This window comes from Grampus griseus (assembly GCF_964374135.1).
Source record: "Grampus griseus genome assembly, chromosome: 21".
Classification (NCBI taxonomy): domain Eukaryota; kingdom Metazoa; phylum Chordata; class Mammalia; order Artiodactyla; family Delphinidae; genus Grampus; species Grampus griseus.
Genome location: NC_139015.1, coordinates 25,734,202 through 25,740,508, shown reverse-complemented (window position 1 = coordinate 25,740,508; position 6,307 = coordinate 25,734,202).

Genomic DNA, 6,307 nt, shown 5'->3' with positions numbered 1-6,307 from the left:
TCTCTTCCCCCAGCAGACGAAAACCTGTTGAAGGCAGGAACTGCATCGAATTCATCGCTGCATTTTTCCCCCACCCCCAGCTGCGTGGCATGATCTTAGTTCCCCAACCAGGGAAGGAACCCACGGCCCCTGCAGTGCAAGCTCAAGAATCTTTACCACTGGACCACCAGGGAAGTCCCCTCGCTGCATCTTTATATATCCAGATGGATATACATATCCTCACTTGGTTTTCCCTTCTACCAACTACCTTAAGGTCTTTTGCTCAGTTAAACCAGCACTGATTAAAAACGAGAGGAAGAACAACAATTCTTTTATTATGGAAAATATCAGACTTCCACTATTATAGAGAGACTAACATAAATAACACCCATGATCCACTCCCACATTCAACACTGTCAACACGTGTTTAACCTTTTGGTTTTTTTTGGTTTTTTGTTTTTTGTTTTTGGCTCTGCCTTGTAGCTTGTGGGACCTTAGTTCCCCAACCAGGGATCAAACCCAGGCCCTCAGCAATGAAAGCATGGAATTCTAACCACTGGACCACCAGGGAACCCTGACCAGATTTTTTCATTCATCTCTTGATCACTCCTTCCCACCACCCCTCTTTATGGAGTATTTTAAAGTGAACCCCAGATATCACATGATATCAATTGTTAAATACTTGTGTAAATTTTCAGTTGCAGTTCTCAAAGTGTGATCTGGAGAACCCTGAGGGTTTTCAACACCCTATCAGGCGGTCTGCCAGGTCAAAACTCTTTTTATAATAATGTTAATATATTGTTTGTCTTTTTCATTCTCATCCTCTCATGAATGTATGGTGGAGTTTTCCAACACAGACTGAATGCAGCAACGGATCTGAGAATCCAGCTTCCTCCTATTAAACCAGGTATGAGAGTTGCAAATTTTTACTGATCTGTTTACAAAAATGTGCTACTGTGTGTACAAAAATAATGCTACTCTTCTCTATGTTTGTTTTGTCTTGAAAAATATAATCACTTTTCATAAAAACAAGTTTTTAGTTAACAGGTAATGGGTTCATTATTGCTATATTTAAAATAATTAAATGGATATATTAAAAATTTGTCAGTTTTATTTTCTAATGTAGAAAAAATACATCTATCAAAATATTTATCTAATGTAAAGAAAGCTCTTTGGGATCCTCAATACTTTTTTCAATTAGTTTTTCCTTTTTTTTTTTTGCGGTACGCGGGCCTCTCACTGTTGTGGCCTCTTCCGTTGCAGAGCACAGGCTCCGGACGCACAGGCTCAGCGAGCCCGCTCCGCGGCATGTGGGATCTTCCCGGACCGGGGCACGAACCCGTGTCCCCTGCATCAGCAGGCAGACTCTCAACCACTGCGCCACCAGGGAAGCCCTTAAATTAGTTTTTCAACTGATACTTAATTCTTCACATAGCATAGGATTCACTACTTCACAGTATAATTCGGTAGGCTTTAGTATATTTACAAGTTGGGCAACCATTACCACTAGCTAATTCCTGATCACTCTTATCACCCGAAGAAGAAGCCCCATACCTGTTAATAGTCACTGTAAATTCTTCCCTCTCCTCAGCCCCTTTCTGACTCCACTGATTTGTCTATCCTGGACATTTCATATAAATGAAGTATTTTGTGTCTGGCTTATTTCACTTAACATAGTGCCTTTAAAGTTCACCCATATTGCAGCAGATATCAAAACCTCATTCTTTTTTATGGTTGCATAATATTCCATTGTACCTATATACCACATTTTGTTTATCCATTCATCAGTTGGTGGACTTTTAGGTTGTTTTCAGTTTTGGCTATTATGAATAATGCTGCTAGGCACATTAGTGTCTAAGGTTTTGTATGAATACATGTTTTTAGTTCTCTTGGCTACATACCTAGGAATAGAATTGCTGGGTCATATGATTAACTCTATGTTACTCTAGATTTAACTTTTTGAGAAACCATCAAACTGTTTTCCACAGCAGCTGCACCATTTTACATTTCAACCACCAGTATAGGAGTGTCTCACTATCTCAACATCCTTACCAAAATTTATTTTCTGTGTTTTTGATCCTGGTCATCTTTGTAGGACTTAATAATTTCTAAAGCGTATAAGGGGTTCTGAGGCTAAAATGTTTGAGAATTGTTTTTCTAACAAATAACTTTAAAAAAACATGAAAGCATTTTTTGTAAATAACAAGTTCATAGAAACAGAGGACAGATTAGTGGTTGCCAGAGGTGGGAAAGGATGCAGGCAAAATGGGTGAAGGTGGTCAAATGGTACAAACTTCCAGTTATAAAATAGATATGCACTGGGGATGTAATGTACAGCATGGTGACTATAATTAATAAACACCGCACTGTATATTTGAAAGTTGCTAAGAGAGTAGATCTTAAAAGTTTTTATTACAAGAAAAATTTAATTGTGTGGTGATGGACGTTAACTAGACTTCTGGTGGTGATCATTTCACAATATATACATATATTGAATCATTACGTCGTACAGCTGAAACTAATGTTAAAAAATAAACATAATAACACTATCGAATTAACAATAATTTCACAAAGTTTTCTGAAACTGCGGTAATCAAGCTTGCCTAGGACAGACTCAATTTACACCTTTGTACCAGCATAACTATTAAAAGTGTCTCCTTTAACTCTCAATATGCCCTGTTTAGATGACAAATTATATGAACACCTTGTAACAGAACTATGTTCAGATTTCCCCAGTTGTCTTAAATATATCTTTACAATGTTTATTGAAAACAATATCCAACATTGCATTTGATTGAGGTGTCTTTAAAAACTATATCAATTCTCTCTTCCACTCCATTTCTTTCATGCTAGTTATTTATTGAAGAAACTGGGTAATTTGTGTAATTTCCTGTATCCTTAGCTTGGCTGATCCTATCGTCTTGGTGTCTTAATCTGTCTCTGTGTCCTTCCTATTTCTTGCCATTTTGTAGTTAGATCTAGAAGTTTGATTAGGTTTAGGGTCAATTTTTGTGCAACAGTATTTCGTTGATGGTGTGTATATACTGTTGCATTGCATCAAGAGGCACGTGGGATCGGGTTATCTCACTTTTAGTGATGTTAAGATAAATCGGTGGGTTCAGGTTTTGTTAGCTTGATCCAGCTATTATAAGATTCCCATCAATGTTCCACTTCATAATTCTAATAGCCATGAATGTTTGTTGCCTAGTCCCAGGGCTTCATTAGGACCTGTGAACAGTAACTTTCTAATTCTACTAGTTCTGTGTCATTTGTTGCCCTTACAAACTATTTGGATATCCTGAAATATATAGCAGAATAAATGCTTGATTTTTTCCTTTTACCAGTTTTCAAAATAAAGAGTAGGTGATCCAAGGATGAATGATGATTTTTTTCTTTGTTAGTATTACTATGAATGAATTAATGGATTTATATATATTAGATTATGTTTCAATCCATTAGTCATTATTCTTTTTTTAAGCCCAAACTGTTCCACTTTGGCCAAAGGGTGCCCCTTCAACCTTGCTCTTGGGTTCTTCTGACATAACCTCAGGAGTATTTGATAGCTACTTTGCTTTCTGTCATAATAAAATGTCACAAGCTCATCTTACACCATCCTTGCTTGCCCCCGTTCTAAAATCAGTCATTTCCTAAAGGAGTCCTGGTTCTTCTTAGTGGGCAGTGGCATTTAGATTATGAATTTGGACACTAGGGCTGCTCATAGGCATTGGACTGTCATTGCTTCTTGGCCTTTCAGTGGACACAGCTAGGATATACGTATTTTGTAAATAGAGAAAAATTAATCATGAATTCATACTACCATTGCCAATTCAAACTTTTGCTTATAGAATTTACATCTAATTTCATTGATTTGATACCTGTTATCTCTTTATCTTTCACCGCAGACCTTGGTTTCTATCAACACTACGATACCTGCTATTGTATATACACACATATGTGTAAAATATACGTGCAACAGCATCTAATTAACAATACCGGTATTATTACTAACAGTTACTATTACTAAATGCAGTTTGATTTCTTTGCCATGCCTTTCTGTTTTTTTTTGGTACGCGGGCCTCTCACTGTTGCGGCCTCTCCCGTTGCGGAGCACAGGCCCCGGACGCGGCTCATGGGCCCAGCCGCTGTGCGGCATGTGGGATCCTCCCGGACCGGGGCACGAACCCGTGTCCCCTGCATCGGCAGGCGGACTCTCAACCACTGCGCCACCAGGGAAGCCCCCGGGAAGCCCCCTTTCTGTTCTTAGGATAAGTCCCACTAAGGATATACAGTCAAAATCATGAGTTTTAAAGTCAGTTTCTTATTTTTCCATGCGGTTATGCCAGTAACTTGAAATATACTTTGATTCATGACTTTCTTTTTCTTTTAGGAAATACTTTGCATTTTCTTTTAAAAACTAATTATGTAAAGTACTTACATGATGCCAAAGTCAAAACTATAAGACAGAGTATACGAAACGAAGTCTAGCTTCCACACCCATGTTTTTCATCTTGTTCTTTTCTTATATGTAACCCTTTTTTATTAGTTTGTAATTTAGTCTGCCATTGCTGCTGCTTTAAAATGTGAGCAAATGCACCACACCTTTCTTAGGAGAGAAGCAACATATACATGGCCTCGGCCTTGCTTTTTTCACTTAAACAATATATCCTAGCGTCCCATGGCCTCCACAGAGATGGTCTTCATTCCTTTGTACGGCTGCACAGAACTGCATTGTGTGGATATACCGTGCTTTATTCAACCAGTCCTCTGTGGATGGACATGTGGGTTCAACAAATATTTACTGCATAACTAAACTGTGCCAGGCACTGGAGAGCAAGGCATGGTGTCTGGCCTCAGGAAACTCAGAGTGTAGAGAGGGTGAACGCTTGCAATACAAGTACTTTCCTAAGGGAGTGAGATCTTGGATCCACTTAGCACAAAGGGCACATGGAACACGGAAGACAGTGTCCCACACAGGAGGGATACACTAACTGTGGATTGCCATCTTACTCCCATAGGGGTCAATATCTGGGAGATCTTGATAGGGGAGAATCCCCTTGGGAGGAGTTTTTAATCAATGTTTGAAACTGCTTAGAAAATGATGAGTGCCACCAATTGGCCGGAGAAAGAAAGACCAAGGGAAAGACGTAGAAAGGAAGGGTCCTAACCATAAAATTACCCTGAAAAGAAAAAATGTAAGTTAATACAGGAGCTGTGGTTTAACAGTAAGAACTAACACCTGTATAAAATTTACTACGGACCAGAAATTGCTCTAAGCCGTTTAAGTATATTTAACTTTAACAATTCTACGAAGTAGGGACTATTACTACCCACGTTTTACCTTCGAAAAAAATTAGGGCACGGAGAGGTCGCCGAACTTTCCATCAAGGTCACAGAACGGGCGAGGGGGGTTGGGAGCGAGAAAGCACTCGCAGTCAAGATCCGCAGATCGGCTATCTGTAAGCGGTGCTGTCTCCAAGGCGAGACGAAAGCCCTTAAGTCTCTCTTCACTCTCACAGCCCCCCGGGGACCAGAGCCTACTCTTAGCGCTCTCCGGGCGCGGCCTCTCCACCCCAAGATCCGAAAACCCCGCAGGTCATGCTCTAGGCGCCTTGTGGTTCGGGGTCCAGAAAAATCCCAAAGCCCTGCGGGACGGTGGGCGTAAACTAGGCCGGCCGGCGGGGCAAGGTGCGTTTGAGCCTCGGTGCGGGGCCGCACGCCGCGCACGCCTCCACGAAAAGCGGCGCCGCCTGCTCTCCGACTCCTTCCGGTGTCCGCCGCCCGTTTCTAGGCGCTCCCGCCCCCGTCTTGGCGCAAATACGGTGTGCTTCCCCGGGCACCTACCACACAACGAAAGTTATGAGAAGTCACCGGCAAACGCCCTGGCAAAGCCGGGGACCGTGACCGGCCCCCGGGGAATCCAAGATCTAGGGCTCTCAGCTCCACCGTCCGAGTAGCCGCAGCAAGAGACCGGCCAGGAAAAAGTCGCACGGGGCCGTGGCTCCTTCCGCTGCCCCCACCCCTACCACTTAGGGGTGCCGACCCCGCCCCGGGAGCCGCCCGAACACACGCGGGGAAACACCTCACTTGCACACCCGCGGGCGGGCCCGAGCCACACCCGGATCAGCCGCGTTTCTAGCGAAATCCCCGTCGTCGCAGACCATTTTCAAACTCCTCGCTTACCAGCAACTTTCGCATTTTTTCCTTTTTAAAAGCCCACGGCAATCAACATTAAAAATCTAGCTGCAGAAAGAGAAAAATCAAAGCTAACGCAGAACTCGGAGTCGAACACGCCTCAATCACGTACTAAACACAGGACGACAAGCACTAT